This window comes from Electrophorus electricus, chromosome 1 (assembly GCF_041902795.1).
Source record: "Electrophorus electricus isolate QZ-2024a chromosome 1, ASM4190279v1, whole genome shotgun sequence".
Taxonomy (NCBI): Eukaryota; Metazoa; Chordata; class Actinopteri; order Gymnotiformes; family Gymnotidae; genus Electrophorus; species Electrophorus electricus.
The window spans coordinates 35,045,674-35,064,259 of NC_137497.1; the positions used below are offsets into that span (position 1 = coordinate 35,045,674).

The window sequence follows — 18,586 nt, forward strand, 5'->3', positions numbered from 1 at the left end:
TCAGGCACATCAAAGCAAAACGAACAGGCTTTGGGCTGACAGGACCAGCGTTTAATACCACTCAGCTAGCCTATACTTACTGCATGTGTGTAGAGGACCGCAGCAGTTAACCTGTTGCTGCGTGAGCTGTAGTGCACTCCGTAGCTGCAGCTTCATCTGCTCTGCCTGGTCAAGGCAGGCATCTCCTTGACGACGTACCTCACGCAGCTCCTGTAAGTGGTTGTGCTGCTTGCTTATGTACTGCCTGCTACACACACACACACACACACACACACACACACAAAGAGAACAGAATAGGAACTTGCCTAACACCATAGCATAGCTGATGCAGTTGAAGAGAGTCAAACATTTAAAAAAATTCACCAATCCAGTATAGATGAAGTGCTTGTTTACAGCTGGGGTACACACATGCACAGACATATGTGTGCATGCGCACAGACACACAAACAATTACACATACACACAAGGTCAAGATACAAGACACGAGGTTCACACATGCATAGACACACAGACACACACAAACACACACACACACACACACATGCAGATACGAGCACACACAAGCACACACACGCATGCACACATACACACACACACACACACACACACACACACACACACACACACGCGCGCGTACGCACGTACGCATGCACACACACACACAAACACAAACACACACACACACACAGGTGATCACATACACAGGCACACAGACCCGTACGTATATGTACACATACGTGTGCATAATCACACATGCACACACACACACACACACACACAAGTGCACACACACAGGCACATGTGCGTACAGTGCTGCAATACACCAAAGTTCAACATCATCTGTATTCATAGCCTGGCTAAATATTGAAAATTATTCCACTGCTTCCAAACACACCCTCATGCATTTTTTCATGAGTGGGTAAATGGATGAGTGGCAATAGGCTCCAGTAGGGTCAGGGAGGACACACGTCTCTCCCCTAAAGAGCCCCTGAACACCACACCTCCTCTCACATGAGCACCTCCTCTCACATGAACACCAAAACACCTCCACCTGCTCTCATATGAGCATCTCCTAGATGCCACCACCTCCTATTCTCCTAAACACCACTCCCTTTCTTACATCTGTGGGGCTCTTTGCAGTGCTCCATTACCCAGGCTGCCAGATCAGGGCACTCCACCTGCATTTCCTCCACCTGTTGCTTCTGGTGACCCTGACCACACCCACACACACACACACACACACACACACACATATAAACATACAACAACAGACTGAGCAAGACCGCAATACATATTAAGACGGATTGTTAGAGACAGGTTCAAATGGAGATCATGGCAAATGTCAGTGCAGTCTACTACACGCCTTCAATAAAAAGAGGACATTCTGACTAGCTGGCTATTGCTGGTTTGGGGAAGATTCATTTCATATTTTACAGAAAGGACACCAATATGATGTGTCTGAGAGACTGAAGGTAATATTTGTCAGATTTTAGGCAATCATCTATGACTGCAGAGCCATGATCGTGGTGGGCCTTGTCTCTTTTCTGCAGTCAGCTAGCTGCTTTCTGCCCTTACATAATTGCTTTTGCATCGTAGGCAGCTTGTTGTACCTCTTGTGTATCTGCAATCACAAAACCAAGGACAAGAGTGCTGTTTATTATTTCATACACCCAGGTCAATCCTTTCAATACAGTACTCTTTAAAAGCAAGATCCCATAATTCTCCTTTTTACCAATTTAACTATTCATAATAATTTAAGCAGCACAATAAACGCAATTACAGCCATACAGCTGTTGTCCTTGGGAGGCAATGGTGCAGGGGAGGTTGCCTAGTTTTTGCGTTGTAGCTGACTATGGCTGCTATTGTTGGAGTTTCTTTATGCAGACGCAGAGCTCAACCAGCCTCTTTATATGCCAGGAGTTCGTCTCTTCTTTCAGCGTCATCTTCAGGCTCGTGTTTAGCGCCAGATTAAGTCGGTTTCTTTAAAATGCTTCCTTTAGTTTCGAGCAACACGCAAAGAGAATTAACTGCTTCCATGCATCTTGCCCTGGGAGGCCTTGAGATGCCCTGCCCACACCAAAATCGTCCAAACGCAGAACAATGTGCCCCACCACACAGTCCAGCACAAAGAGGGCCTTATGGAAAGTGAAAGGCCATTTGTAACTGTCCGAAGGATTGATGGGAGTTAAGATAGCTCTTTGCCCTTCACCCTGCACTCGTGAAGAACAGTCTCAAATGACGGCGCGCCGGGTAGCTCCGCACCGGGCTGTTCTCACCACCGTAGTCCTAGCCCAGTGATTACACGCGAGCGCGTCCAGGTTGAATCATTTTGCTTTTGCGCTAGCCGCAGGCCAACCCGTCATACAGTGCTGTGAGCTGACGATCGCGATTTGGACTAATTCTGCCATTAATGGTCTGCTCTTGCGCCGTCCAGGTCAAAGCTCTATTGGGAAAAGAATTTAGTTTTTGCAGTCTATGCAAGCATGTTCAGGATCAATCGGAAACGATACTAAGTGTTTTTCTATTGGCCATCTGTCTTGAGCTGATGCCTTCAGTAACACAGGCATATGGTCTGCAGGTGCGGCCCTAGGCTCCCATTCACACTGGATTAGATATTTCACATTATACATGCACTAGGCCTCATCTCAGCTGTGAAAGACTCCAAATTCACTTAAAATGGCAGGCAAGAATCTTCAAGTCCCCTACATGACTTCTAAATAAATGAACGTTTCTGTTCATGAATTTAAAGGGAACCCAGAGACACCTAGGACTGAAGGATCTAATGGGAGTGCATGTAAGTGTGTGTGTGTGTGTGTGTGTGTGAGTTGGGATCATGTGTATGCTTAAGCCTTTGTGTGTAGCGGTCTGTGTGTGTGTTGTAGCATGTGTGTGTGTGTGTGTCAGGTGCCACATGGCCATGACGTGCCTTAAGGCATTTGCATTATTTTGCCAGTGGCCCCCCCAAAAAGAGAAAAAAACCCAGAAAAAAATAATGAAAACTCAGCAGTTAAAATGATTTTTGACTGCAAAAAGCTCGTGAGACAACTGTATCATATCAACGGTGCATAATTCCATTGTGTTTGTACATTTCCTGCATGCATAATAGATTACATAGTGCTCTTCCAAAGCACATTTAACAGGCTCACTGCAGCATCATTTCACAAACCTGACATCTGATGGGTGGCAGAGCACAACCACTGACATTAACTGTATCTGAACACAGCACGTGGGGGGGCGGGGGTGCTGAACGGAGTGATATGTGAGTGCATCTCTCCTGATAGAAGGCTACAGCCCCCTCATGAAACATTAAAGGAAAAGCAGCTTGTAACACTCATTAGGAACACTGGCGCACCATCGGTGGAGAAGCTATATCATCTGTGCTGGTTGTTATTACACACCTCGTTTGCACTGAACCTTTGTGATCATCCATGCTTAAATTAAAAAGCCACAGTAGAGGACAACACTTAGACCCCGAGATACATAACAAGTTTGGTGCTCTCTTCCTTTTTTTGAAGAGGGGGTGGGGGGTGGTCTGAGGAGTGGGATATGGCAGAAGCTCTTCATTAAACGGGGGGCGGGGGGGGGGAGACATAGCACAGAATTGCTTGGGGTGGTGGAATTGTGCAGCTACACTGATGCTACAATACATTAACCCCCCAGTATAAGGGTCAACGATATCTGGAATTGCATTACTGCGCTTTAGTGCAGATGCATTAGGAGCATAATAAAAGTAATGTGAAATAAGGCCATAAACTGCACTCTTCATAAGTTGTGCGTCTGCCATTTTGTGACGAGACTTTGTTGATTATTTACCTGAGGAATGAACGTCAAGAGCGACACAGGCGCGCCTTAGCCACCCACAGCTGGGTCCATCACTCCGAAACTTTTAGACAGGAACCTGCGGCTAAAAAAGACTTGCATTATGGACAGGACGCCACAGAAATCAAGGAGGAGGTATTTTTAAAATCAATCACTGCATATCCATCTTCCCTCCCCACTGCTCTGCGTGTGCACCTCCCACCCTCCAAACATCAAATACTGACAGAGAGAATCCCAACTGACGTGCAGTCGCTCCGTAAAAAGAGCAAGAGAGAAATAGGGAAATAAGTGTGATATGAAACCAGCCAACAAACAAATCGAGCGACTGTCAAGCGCATCCAATATTTATGGCAAAAAAAAAGCGTACCTTTATCGAGACGTCATGGTGAGATATCGGGTATTGCGACATTTAGACTGCAGAGAATCTGCACTAAGGGAGAGGCTCAAATGGAACTGTTGAGAAGTGCAAGGTCATTACCCCCCACCGCCCAGTTGCCCTAAACACACACACACTTCTCACTGGAAGTTACTCTGGCCAGTCAGGAGCAGGGGCTTCTGGGTAGCGGGTAGAACGGCATCCATCATGGCTCTTCTCACTGCCAGGCTCAAACGGAGGCCCTACTCTCTGCTGCACTGACATCAGAGAAGCAAATGACCTTTGCTCCTTGTCTCCCGGCTTCCCTCCTCTAACGGAGGCCAGTGGCACAGAAAAGACAACACCAGCTCTGGCCCACTTGCTTCTCTTATTAAGGCAACATGATTCTGTCACAAAAAAAGGCGATTGATGAGCACAAATACAAAAGTCTGGAACAAAACTATCGAAGCAACAGGACAAATGCGTTTTTAAAAGGCATTCTTTACGTCTAGAAATGAAAACTGTCATGATCCGGAGCTGCTGACGCAGTAAATATCGAAACGTTTGCAAAAACATTAGAGACGGTGATGCGGGGAGGGCAAGAGGGGGTTATTTCAACCCAAAGTGTTAAAGTTATTTGCTCAGCTGTGCTAACGCAGAGACTACTCTAGAACAAAAGCTGTTATTGTTCACCGCCCACACCCTTTTTCTTTATTCCCCTACAACAGGAAATAGACAGTGGCAAAGTTACAGTAGTTCAACATATGAGATCAGAGAGAAGGTTTTTCACTTCAAAACAGAAGCAGATGTGGCCTAGTAACAGGAGCCGTACCGAAATTAATGCCTCTGCTGTTTGCTTAGCAAATCTGAAGATAAAAGTTGTGGAGATTAATCGAAGCCCGTCACGAGCACTTACTTTTGGACATGCGTATATTTTTCGTAGAGGTTAGGGGTTAAAGGGACGGAGCTTTGCTCGGCAGCAGGATTAAGTGTGCGTCGCCAAACACACGTGCCGTCGCCGAGAAAATTAGGTTACCCCCATTGCAAGCGTCGCACTTGGAAATCCGCTCGTCCTCCATCTGAAATTCATTTAAAGTAAAAATATGAAGAGAGCTTTGCTGTGCGGTGAAAACCCTTAAAATACCTTCTCCTCCACCAGTTTGGGCCTGACAGAACCATGCTGTTTTCTCTCTACACAGAGCTGGTCCTCTGTGATTTTGAACCTAGCGCTCCCGGTTCAGGGCACGCCAACACAAACACATGCCATCTCTGAATGGTGATATTTAGATAAAAACACTGAAATTAACGTAATAGACTCCACATTCCTCTAAACAACACGTCCTGGGAATACGGCATCGCAAGGGATGTGGGAAGTTGAGAAGCGCACATTTCTCTTTCCTTTCCTCGCAAAGACGGGGGGCGACCGTGCTCCCTTTACCTTTGTGCCAGCTGCTCTTCTGGTGTCTTTGAGAGTTTCGCTTGCCCTACTTAAAGACTCCTGCTGCTGGAGAATTTGATCTCGCAGCTGTTGAGATTGTTCCATGTCTTCCTGTAATTTGGATTCGAGCAGGCCAACTTCTTAAGCCAGGCTATTAACTTTCTCCTCGCTGGTCTGTAACTGGGGGAGAGAAGGCAGGGGGGCTAAATGCTCTTCAAATCAACACAATTGTCCTTTTAAGTTCCCTTAAACATTTGTACTTTTTTGTACTTTGTTTTAAAAGGAGATATGCTGAGGTTAAGCAGGGCTAAAAAATGAGAGGCCTCTGTGTAGTTCTCGGCAGCCGGGCACGAAACCCTCCAGTCGGCTAACAAAAAAAAGAAGAACCCTGCAGAAGATATAGATTTCTGCATGAGCGCAAGCAGCATCTTGGTATCAATAAACAGCGCATCTGCCAAGCCCGGATAAATAGAGACACACCTGTATAGGCATGTGGTTTTGCATGGGCCTACCCTTGCGGGGGGAACAGAATAACAGAATTCAATACCTGGGACAATACTGCAGTAACACACTCACATCGATCCGTTTCACAGCTCATTACAAATTACTCAGTGGTCGTTCCGCTGTTCATGCGTTCCGACAGATATCAATTATTAAAACGCATTATTATTCAATCCGATCAACTGATCGCAGTTGCTTTTCAATCTTGCATCAGTAAGCCAATTAATGGGAATGGTGTCGGTGTCGTCTATTCAGTACACAGTCACTGAGAAACATAGCTTTAAAGGTTACTCTATGATATACAATCAGCAGCAGTTAAAATCAATTGACTTTGTTTTGTCAAGGACAAAGTGTTTGGCCATTCTAAATGAGCCAGGCCCATCATTCCTGAGGAAAACCAGCCAAAGCGCTTAAAGGAAGAATCCAAACCCAATTATATTCATCATTAGTATGCTTCCTTAATGCTCTCATTTATAATTCAGTGGAAGCCATAAAAAGTTAAATTCACTATTTCGCATCGCAGTGCTAAACGATATTCAAATGAAACGAAGCCCCTTGATTGCACCGCACACACCCAAGTCCTCGGCAGCGGCAGCCGTGTCCACGTGCTCCGGGGAGGCGGGTGGGTTGCAAGGGGTTGTGGGGGCGGTCCCCTTGGCTTCCTGGTCCATGCACTGCTATGTCCATGTTGGCTAACGGGTCACGGCCAGCGGGGGAGGTGCCGACCTTCTCCGGCTCCTGTGGCCTGAGCCCGCCCCCCTGGCCCTGCCCATGTACCGAGCCCCCCCCCCCCCCCCCCCCCCCCCCCCACAGCAAGCAGGGCTGACACAGAGCTCGCTGTTAATAAGCGGTTTTACGAAAGACAATTAAGATAAGACCTGTAAAGATGAAACAGGTTTGGTCCTTTAAAGACCTGTGTTAAAGTTTTATCTAGTGTTAAATTTTCCGCTTTTTTATTTTTCAGCGCCACTTGATACTCGGTATCGAAACATTCTATTTCCTGTTCATGCTATTTGTCATCGAACGAAAGAATCTTGACAAAAACAACCAAAGTGCTATTCGCAACCTTCCAGGGGATGAGGGTAAGTAAGTAAATAAGTAAGTAAGATTAAGAAAAGCTAATGTCAGTTTATATGATGCATGGGGAAACAGCCCTCCTCTGTATGGAGCAAGCATGTTGACAAACAGCCCATGAGGAAACTCTACATCACTGTCAAGTCTGCAGGCCTCATCGAAGAAACACGAAGAAACAGAAGAACCTCTTTCAAAAGCTACCAGGTAAACTGGGAATTCTTGGGGAGGGGTTGAAGGGGGAGAGGTGGAATCAGCGTTCAAACAGCCCCGAACTCCAAAAGCTGCTTCTTCTGATAGGTAAAGCACCAAAACATTTCTGACAACAATGGCTGATTTTTGAACACCTGGCTCTTTTAAGTCGCTGGAGCTGACTTCAGAGGCTGCTCTTATGACAACTGCATCTGTACCAAACGAGAGATTAAAGTCTTCCAGCATATTCTGTCCATTAAAGCAATACTTAAGGGAATGTGATTTTTTTAAAGTCTATTACTAAAACATGGGGTAGGATTTGTCTCTAGCAACACGAGCCGGCTTTAAAACCCGCACCATCAGGGGGGCGCAGCCGTCACTCAGCACGACCCAGAGCGAGGGCCCGATGTCTTCGGTTTAATCAGAAACGGAGAGGAGGAATTGGACGTGATGGCCATCAAAGACGAGTCGGCCAAGCAAACACCCTTTAGTGGGAGATGAGGGTGGCGGGATATACCCTAACCGGTACAGCATGGCCCAGCTCAGCTACACTGAGCGTTTAGGCAAATATCAAGTTTCATTGTGAAGGGAACAATAAGCTCGTGTTCAGAGTGGTGACTTATTGCGAAAGACAGTTGAGAGCAAACTCTCCAGCTCCTCAGTGGTTCATTCTCCCCAGAGGCCACCCAGCAGACAGAGCGGTGACGTGGTGGCTACAGACTGCTAGAACGTGAGTGTGTGTGTGTGTGTGTGTGTGTGTGTGTGTGTGTGTGTGTGTGTGTGTGTGTGTGTGTGTGTGCATGTGTGTGTGTGTGTGGGCGCGCATGTGTGTGTCCTGTGCGAGTGTGTGCGCAAGCGGGAGGAATGTCCGCCTCCAAAGTTGCACACACACATACACACACACCGAATGGATCTAGTCAGAGCAGATGGCAGAGGGTTTGTGTGGGTTCACTGCAACGTTAAGAATAGAGGAGAAAGTGAGCGAAAGGGAGAGCAGAGACAGGCACACAGGAGTACACCAGGCCCGCCTAGCACAAGACCAGAGAGGCTGCCTCTCCGTCCAAATACGGATAAGAGAGAAGTGCCCACACACACACACACACACACACATACGTTTTCACACCATAGAAGCTGAACTCCAGAACTGGCTGATTCACTCCTCCAGCCCATCATCTGTCTGGCTCTGACTCCACTTCCTAATCTAACACAAGCCAATTAAAGCCTCTGTGGGGCGGCCTTCGGGCAGAGACCACCACTCCGCTCCTGCCGAATCTTATGAGATCCTATTGCAGCCAGGCCTTCCAAACACACCCACATGGTCCCTTTGAGGAGTACCTGCAAACCAGCTTCTTCCACAGCTCTGCCCATTTCATGGCCTCTGGCTGCTCCTTCCGAGTGCTTTTGCTGTGGCTTTTGCTGAAAGCTTCTCCCAGGCACCTCGGAGGCACTTGGAGGACTGCTGGTGCTGACCTCCATTTCACGCCCATTTACATGGGAGCATGTGGTTAGAACCCTAAACACGGTTGTGTTGAGGGGGTTGGGGCTGGGTGTACCCTTCACAAGGCCTGCTGCAGCCACAATTCATGGTAGACTCAAAGGTGAGAGGGAGAGGGAGAGAGAGAGGGGATAGAAACAAAGAACCCTCAAAGTTTGAGCATCTTGTTGGCTCTCAGTGATGCTGGTTGGGGCTGCCTAGCGCATCTGCAGGTGATCGTCATCTTGTGAGGCCTGCAGGGGGCGCTGTGGTTCAGGCTGCTGCTCCTATACGCTGCGTTCTGAAACAGTCATCCTCCAAACAGCAAACAGAACTACACACATTTTACACATCATCCTCACTAATTGCACGAATGCAAAGCTTTTAATAATAATAAAAAACAGTGCTCAGGACGCAGTCCCCCTTTTAGTACACTGTTATAACCAGAGAACTCTCAGAACTGCTAGCGATTTTGGCTGTAAGTCGCTTACAGCAAGAAACGTTTAATTTCCCACCTGCAGAAATCACTGACATCATTAGGAGGGAAGTGACATTAGCGTTTAGGATCCTGCTTCCTGCCCAAGGCCTAATCTCAAACCCGGCAAATCTGATGGTGAGAGCTCCAGTTTGGAACTTCTCAAGTCTCGTTTGACCCACATGAAAAGGAGACCTGAAAATAGAATATCAGATTGCTACATTTGAAATGGGGGCTTAAGTCCAAATATTATATTAGAGGGCTTCGGCCAGACAAAGAGCCCACGGAGAACATAATAGAATAATTATTTTGCCAATCAAAGTCTCCCTGGGGGTTTTTGGCCTAGGCGGTGTGCCCTGCTCAGCCAGGGATTGAGTCCCCGGCCTGGGAGAGAGAGACAAGACAGATCCTGCTGGATAAATCCACGATTGGGCGAAGGCACTCGCTCAATTCAGGACTTCAGTGTGAGACTTACAGGACAATGTGAGAGTAAGGCGTTGTGTTTCCCATGGCCAGCAGAAGCCAGGAAATGTCTGCATGTAATAAATTAAATAGATTTATCAAGGACATCCCTATAAGTAGGTAGTTTAAAGTGAGGTGGAGGTAGGGTAGGTGAATGAATTTTCAAATTCCAATAAAAGGAGGTATTTAAAAACTTAGCAGGAGAGACTTCTGAACAACCTTTACAAAAAGTATTCGGGGTGGTGGCATTCATCCAAAGTTTGGAAAATGTATTCCAGTCACTTACACTTTCTGAACTAGGAAAGTATATCCACATATTGTAAGGAAGCAAACTAAAGGCTAAACACAGTCCTGCACCAGAGAAGCTGGTCACAAATAATGCCCACCATGGGGCCTGCATCTGCCTTCAAATTATTAAGGAATTAAAGCTACTAAAAGGAGTTCGGCATTAAAGCGATTCCTATATGGTGACTGCATGAAAGGCACTGGTGCAGTGGCATTGGCTGACAACCATGCCAGAGGCCCAAGGGAGTCAGTCAATGTCAAAATGTTCGTTTCACGTTCATGCACGGAGGGAAGCAGCCCCACCTTGTGTCAGGGCGGGGGTTGAGGGCTGGTGGTGGTGCAGGCTGCCTGCTGAGGCCTGTGGCCCCTGACAGACAACATCTCCAAGGCAGGATTTCTAGAAAAAGTTTTGCAGCTGCGGTGAGCGGAGCGTATTTATTCGATGCTTGTGTCAAGGATGAGTAATCAGTCTTCCTGTGATTAGCCGGCCCCGGGCAGGCGACAGGCATGTCGGGAGCGTGCGATTCGTCGTGCTTTCTGGAGTGAACTCGGTAGCCATGATTTATCGGGAGTGATGGAGGAGAGGCAGATATGAGAGGGCGAAGAAAAGGGTGAGGGAAATTGCTCTACCAAAAACAAAAAAAGCAGTGTGTGTATGTGTGTGTGTGTGTGTGTGTGTGTGTGTGTGTGTACGTGCGCCCATTGTTGCTGCATGTTTGCATGTGCAATGGAGTAAATGCAGCCCGCCAAGTCTCGGATCCGATGCGCCACACATCCGTGTATCCAATGGACAGCCTTCGGTCCCTGGGCAAAGAAACAATCGCATCGAGTTTGATGATCCATTAGCTTCCCATGTGGGTGGGGATAAAAGGGGAATTATTTAGCCCATGCCGAGTGTATAAATGACAAACTTAATGCTTTTTCCTGGAAACCACAGCCAATGGCGTTAGGACGGAAAGGGAAAAAAAAAAAAAAAGCTTTTTAGCTTTCAGCGGCTCAAACGTAAGGTATCACTTGAATATATAATACAATCTGGGTTAACGCTGGAACCAGAGCCTTTCGTATTAGGCCCCTCTATCTAGGCCTCCTGAAACAAGCCTGCCCTGCACACACAATCAATTTCTATCCAATTGCTGATCTCCCTGCAGTGCCATGGCCTATCCGGAGGACTGCTCTGTTTTTAGCCGCAACTTGAGAAAAGGTACAGCTGCCCAAATGTCCCCGGGACAATAAGGCAACGGAGCACTGTATCACGTGCTAATGCCCCGAAAGGCGCTCCGCGTCCAGCCGCGTCCAGTTTGCATTGTTCACCCTCAAGCGAGTGAACAATGCAAACTGATTACGCATGTTTAAACATGCTCTGGTCCTGCTCAGTTGAGCCTGGGACAAATGTACATGGAATGGTTACACTTTAAAATGGCACATAGCTACGTTCGGCGCTGCTGTGACTGTATGTAAGCAGACCAAATACAGAAAGTATTAAAAGCAAGGCCAGGGAGTAATCTATGGCCAGTAGCAGGGGATTAGTACTGGAATCACAACCTTATATGCTGATGACACTCAAATCTTTTCCCTGAGGGTCAGATTCTGCAGAAGATCCACCGTCTTTACCTAGGAGTCGGCTGTGAAGAGTGGCAAGTCTTTTGAACTAACTTCAGTGATTAGGGCCAGGATTGAGTATCAGTGTTACTGATAATCACTCTGCTCTTTCAGCACTTCAAGATCTGTAAAATGTTCAACACTGATCACAACTGCTATTTCCAGAATATCAAGCAATCTAAATTAACTGATGGAATTCTGAGACTGTGTGCAAAGAGACATGTGACTGAATACTTCAGCCCATACAACCTTTTTTTTTCTTAACCTAATTTATCCCAAAACCACTTGGCATGTACGACAGGGGAAAAAAACAAAACAAATTCTATTGATCCACTTCGATAAAACACATGCGCGGAAAAGACAGAAGTCCTTCTTTCCTTGTTGCTTATTTGGCTTCGCTCCAGAGAGCCCGAAACATTGCTGGCCGCCTCGCCCCGCATTGGGCGCCGAGGCCTGGCATTCTGCATGGAGCAAGGCAGCCTGCGTGCGGGCGAGTCGCTATACGCTGGGCGCCATTGCGTCAGGCTGTCCTTTTGCAAACACCCCCTCGCGCACACACGCGCGCGAGCTTACACGCCGCGGCACCGTATTGCGTGGGCTCGCGCAGACATGGACATGCAGACCGGCATAGCCACAGTGGCAGGGGTGCAAAGAAGAGGCATCTTTAATCGCATGGGAAATAAAGTTTTGGGGTTTTTTTTTTTTTTTTGGTATTTTTTTTTCAGACGAAGACATCGCGCGAAGCTCGGAAATAAGCTGACACTGACTGAGACATACGCGCGCGCGCGCACGCACGCTCAGTGATGTCGGAGCAGCAGGTGACATGCTCAACAGGTACGCGAGTGCAAACACGACCATATGGCGCCTCCGTGTCTCTCATTACCCGAGCGTGACATGAGGAATTATCACCAGCCTGAGACTTCATCAGGCGCGCTAAACTGGTGCCAGGGCCCGACATCAGATAATGAAGACACAGCTAAAAACGGGACGCCGCTACACACAATTAATTAAGTAATTAGGCTAATGACTTCTTTGCTCAAGCCCTGTTCTTTTTGGCTGCGGATATGAATTAATTAACGCGGGTAATTAAATTATGCAGGTCGTAATTTCCCAGCTGCTCCGGTGGTCCCGCCGCCCCCGCCTTGCTCTAATCAGTGCGCGCTAATCGGCTAGCCCTGACGGCTTCTTCACCACAAGCCTAGCAGAGCCACCATGAAGTAAATACGTAAAAAAAGAAAGAGAAAGAAAGAAATGAGTAAATTAAATAATATACACTCACGTGCTGGCAACTGTTTTCTTTGCAGCGCGAGTCAGCCTCCAAAAGTGAGGCTAGGTGCTCTTCGCAGGGCTCAGGGTAGCACCTGCGCTTACGCAAATACATCTGATCGCGTATGTTGCATAGATCATCAATCCTAATCATGTGGCCGAGGGCTGTGTGCATGTATGTACGTCAGCCCCTTAACGCAGGCTGTCTCGGCTCTCGGCCCTGTAATAGGCATGTCTGACACTGGCATGAATCATTACGTAGAACAAGTGGTCCTGATGAAAGGCCCCCGCTATGGAGGGGATGTGCTTGCACTGCAGACGGGCGTGGGGGCGGCGCTGCGTCCCTGTCTGTCTGCCATTACGGAGCTCCGACGGATCGGCTGAGCTTCCCGCCGCCCGTTTCATCTCCCTCTGGTGTCTGGCTGCGCTCTTCCCGGACTGCAGTAATCGCTTGTTCTTAATGGCAGTGCTAGAGAGATGGTATGAGTATCAAGGTCCGTGCCCTTTGCTCTTGAAACGAATTCCAGGCCTTTTCAAGAATTTTTCCAGATTACCCCTTTTTTCTCATCAGACTTTCCACACTTTCTATGTTCCGTTTTCTCGCTCTCTGTAAAGGTCATTAGCTGTACTGTGGAAAAGGAAATTCTGAAATTTCTTTGAAATTGGATATGCATTAAGGAGAGGGCATTAGAGTTAAGAACCTTGTAACTTTTTTTTCTCTGAAGTGGATATCGAATTTTGGCATCTTGAAGTTACAGCTTTAAATTCCAGGCCTTTCCAGACTCTGCAGACTTGCACAAGAACCTTGAAATATTAAACAGGTGTGTCCCGAAAGCTGTATGAAGCTGTTCAACTGAAATATACACTGACTGTGTACAATTTGTATACCTGACTATGAATTTACTGCATTATTTGGCTTCACAGCATCTATTCAAATATTTCTGTAAATCTTCAAATCTGTATAAATATATTACTTATGCATGTCAGTCTGAGTAATCTGATGTGAACACATGCGCGTGTAATTGGAGACCAAGAGGTGGTGGGGGATAAGACCTCGTGAAGATTATGGTGGAAGGTGAAAGAGAACCCGTGGGGTGGGGTATGTGCCAGATAGGGGGCATACTGAACATGCGCCTTGCCGTGATCTGAGTGACATCTGGTATTTATTTATGCAGGAAGGGAAGAGTCAGTATCACATGCAATGTTCCCAGACAGCTGAATGGTGTTGCATGAAATGTCAAGACTGGGGATCCTCCATGTGCACCTTCCTGCTGCACCTCATCTGGACTCGGGCGGCTGCGTGCGCCGAGTGGGGCTGACTGGCCGTTAGGGCGCGCAGGGGAGCACGTAGCAGGTCAAGGTGGAATGCACCGCGATGTAACGAGAGAGTGACCGGCTGGGCCTGGTGCTGAGGGTTTCAAGGGACACAGAGGCGGTAGAGCCTAGGCAGAGACTGTAAGGACCAAGCCCCACGGCCCCACTCCTCACCGTCATCATACACACACACCCCATCAGCTCCCTCCCAGCATGCACTGGGGCCTCGGTGGGGGTCTGAGTGGGGGAGCGGTTGGGCCAAATTTGGTGAAAATGAGTAGAGATGAATGGAGTCGGGTGGAGGGCGGGGGTGGGTGAGGGTAGTCTCTTGGCAGTGATGCAGATAGTAAATCAAGGCTAAAAAGAACCTGCATTTTTCATCAGTTTACCAGATGGAGACTGGCCTCATCTTTCATCTGATCACACTGGACACGAAATGTTCAGGGAGGCGGTGCAGGCCGGGGGGTTTGAAAGCCACCAACCCGTTCAATCTGAAGAAGCAGCATGAAAGCTTCTACCCGTTGGTATGCTCATCACTCTAAATTCACCCAGCAGGTCAATCGACAGTCCTAAGGAGTACAGCGAATAAACAACACACAGCACATGTTTGCTGCTGTTTAACGGAAGGTAAATGACAAGTAATGCGCAGCTCAACTCCACGCTTAAACTTTGCCGTGTATGGATGTTCCTTGCTGCCTGGTCAGTGTGGCCACAGTTCTGCAACATTTGTGGTGCTTTTAGAAATCGGACCATCAGCCAAGCTCACTAGCACCTCTGGAAAAAGGGCAGTTTAGATACAATAACAGGAGCTGTGTTTAATGCTTGCATACGATTTATGGATATGTTTTAACAATTTATAATGATTGCCTACATACAAAAACCCGGCACGTTGCTTCTTTAATGTCTTGCAGATGTGTACTGAACAAGGGTCAGCACCCCCCAACACACACACACACACACACACAAACACAGCACTTAAATAAATATGGAACAGTTCAAGCCAAAAAGATTTCAGATGAATCCCTGACACAATGCATGTAATATTAATGCTGTTTTTTTCTCTTTCCCCCTCCTCCCTGGCATGGTGCTTTCCCCTCTCTGCCTCACCTAAAACGCTGTTAATCAAGGTTCCGTTTCAAATGACAAAATGTGCCGAGTGGAGGAGTAAGTTGCTGTGATATGGTAATTCGCTTCAGATATATCATTCTGTGAATAAAATGCTGAAGCCTGTGATTAACTGGGGGGCTCGCCATAGATGGCACGCTGATTAATTTTACCCTCTTCAGCCAATGCCAAGGTCTTCACTCTACCCCACCCGCTTTGCTAAGGGTGAAAATTAAATCAGTTCCTCCTTTTAATTTCTGAATAACCTTGTGCCATTTCTTATATTTTCCCTCCCTCCATCCTTGTCACAGGCAGACTCCCACGGAGGCAAACAGAGCTCTCAAGCGCTAACAGATCTCAGTGAACCCTACAGCTTCATAGCCTGTGGTGGTTGGTAAACTCGTGTTTGAGACAATGCGGATGGTAAACTGCGAGGCTCGGCGCGGGGTGGGGGTGGGGGGGGGTAGAATCGCGCTCTTGTTTAAACATTCTTCAACATTCCTTAACGTTTGCCTTCACCCTTCTGTTTATTCCTGCAGTACTGACAGACACATAATCCACCTAAACAACAGAATCAAAGTGAGTTTTCCAGTGTCTGCAAAGCGCTCTGTAGTGATCAACACAGAGGTAATTGGGCTCTTCGATTTGATATCTCCCATATCTCCTAGGTATACCTTTGTCAATAAACCTGCCACGTACACCACAGCTGAGCTGAAACAAATCAAACAAAGTGCCAACATTAAACAGCGCTGCTCGACTTTGCGCGGAACACCGTGTTTGTTTACTGCCCTATCTGCACTATTTGAAGCAGTGCATGAATGTATGTAGGCAGAGCCAATTCTGTGGGAGGTGCCGGGGAGAGGGATGATAACCCAATCCCCTAGTGTAACAACAGCGTTCAGCATCAGCATGGGAATGAGAGAGAGAGGAAGAGAGAGAAAGAGGGAAAGGAAAGAGTGCACTTCTTCACACTTCACCCTGCTAAATTTTATATATCCAGGAATATAGAGACATAAAACATACCATTATTCAATGTCCTGCTGAAGAACTGGAGCTCTTCTCACTCGTCCCCAAATTTCCCTCCACTACATTCTGATTTACCCCTGACAAAGTATTACATTCGCTGGTGACATTGTGCTTATAACCCTTACATACACTGTAATAAACAGCATGCTGCCTCCACTGGATTCCACACTCTGCCGAAAATTGAATTTCTGAGTGCACTTTTATTTAGAAAGATGACAGCAATAATAAGGAATGCAAAATATAATAACAAAAAACCCAACAACAAAAACGTGGATCATTAAGGTAGCATTTGCTTGTTGATGCAAGCAGGCTATAATGAACATCTCAGCTTAATGATATTAGAGGGACGTAAGAATCACAGAAGCATCAAATTATTGGCTGCAGTTAATGAAAAATAGACAAGGGGCTAGCAGCCTCTTCACTTGCAATGAAGAGCGAGTGTTGGGATTTCTCTCTCTCTCTCTCTCTCTCTCTCTCTCTCTCTCTCTCACACACACACACACACACACACACACAAAAGGATTCAAGAAAACATATGAAAATCCCACATCCTAATGCAAAAAACAAAACAAAACAAAAAACAACAACCTTGATGGACAATGTCGTAAAGCCTGCTGTCCTGTTTATAGACGTTTAATTGAAGACGGCATAAAACGATAAACTAAGAAACATGCATGGTTGACTCCTCCGATTCGGGCCATAAATCATACTGATGCTAAGACAAGTGGGCCAGACACAAATTCTGATGATAGATGACCCATTTAACTTTGATTTTTGAAAGCAATGAGCTCGCGAGCGGAGCTGGCTCGTGGCGAGAAATCCCCCTCTCCTCAGAATCACCTCGCAAACGGCCGCTCTGGAGAGGCTGCGGGGGAGCGAGAGGATCCGCGTTAGCGAGTTGCTAACACGCGCGTGATTTGTGATGCACAGCCGTCATCTACAAACTAGGTCGTCAGCCCTGTACGTCCACCGACAGATATACACACCACTATAAATATAAACCCAGTCAAGACAGACAGGCACAGAGACGGGTACAGGGAAATGCAGATCAGATATGGAACAGGGGTTAATGAAAAGCATACTGATTACGAAGTGATGTTTGCAATAACATGCATGTGCATACCAAACACGTGGTGAAAAAATTGCTTAAAATCCTTTGTTGAGGTCCATCAGACAAAAGAACAGGAAGAGTGTTCCTAATTAGAGAAATTAGAGTTTTCTGGGTTTATTTTGTCATTCATTACTATTTCATGTCTTCCTTCCGTCCTTTAAATGAGCGAGTGCCCGTGTTCGCTGGGTGCCGGTGAATTATTAATTCAGAACATGCAATAGCATCTAGGAGGAAACAGAGCAAACTGACAGTGGGACACTACATGCGAGGAAACTCCAGCTGGTGGCTCTCTTTGCCTGTGACTGCAGCTGTGTGCGCGCGTGCGTGTGCGTGCGTGCGGTGACCGGGGATTCGCAGCTTAAGTATCCTAATGCAAGGCCAGAGGAGAGAGGGAGAGAGAGAGGGGAGGTGGTAGAAGGAGTGAGAGAGTTCAAGACACAAGAAAGAGGAGGAGAGAGAGACGGATAGCAAAAGCGGGGGGGCGGGGGGAGCACTCCCTGGGAGACCTGTTTAGCCACACATGATAACATCAGACTTTCAGTCTTGTTAGTAAACAGTCTGGATATGAGAGCAGGGGGAGGATGTCACAGCAGATCCTGTACAGGTTAGATTATTCAAGACCACCGACCTCCACTATCAGTGTTAGCCTCCTCACCACATCTTTTTGCCATCATGTACTGGCAACCGCATTCATTTGAGTGGAAAGTGTGCGGTGTGATTTTGCCCCCGTCGACTGGTGATGGAGGTGTTGTTGCATGGCTGGGAGTCAACCGTGCGCTCAGAGTGTACTTGTTTCAAATCTGTTGTCGCCCTCCTGGTTGAGTGGCATGCCAGAAAGGGAATCCTTTATTGTGTACAAGGTTAGAGAATTAAAAGAGAAAAAGGAAGATGGGGAGCGAGAGGGAGGCGAGTGGAGGACGGGGAGCGAGGAGACGCGACTGCAGGGAGAGGAGCCGAGACGGGAGAGCTCAAGCAGACCAGAAGAGGACGAGCCAGTGCTTCGGGTGCGGGAGCTGCCAGCTCTTACCTGGCTCCCCGTCAGGATGCGGCAGCTCGGCTCCCTTCCGACACTTGACCATGATCACCTACAACCA

The 18,586-nt window shown here is 47.3% G+C and overlaps 1 long non-coding RNA gene across 15 annotated transcripts in view; it reads right to left on the reverse strand.

Annotated features, from left to right (window-relative positions):
- The window catches only part of LOC113573878 (uncharacterized), a 38,919-nt gene extending 25,760 nt beyond the window's left edge, over window positions 1-13,159 (reverse strand). For 8 of the 15 annotated variants that reach the window (XR_014124414.1, XR_014124417.1, XR_014124419.1 and 5 more), the window contains exons 1-3: window positions 12,951-13,159; window positions 3,814-3,904; window positions 81-247 (exon numbers count right to left, since the gene is read on the reverse strand). This is a non-coding gene — a long non-coding RNA (uncharacterized LOC113573878). Of the gene's footprint in view, window positions 1-80; window positions 248-1,120; window positions 1,212-1,575; window positions 1,622-3,813; window positions 3,905-5,090; window positions 5,254-5,612; window positions 5,793-12,950 lie in introns of those variants that run through there. The other 7 variants (XR_014124428.1, XR_014124424.1, XR_004776080.2 and 4 more) reach the window with 7 other exon arrangements.
- Between the last annotated feature and the right edge of the window lie 5,427 nt (window positions 13,160-18,586).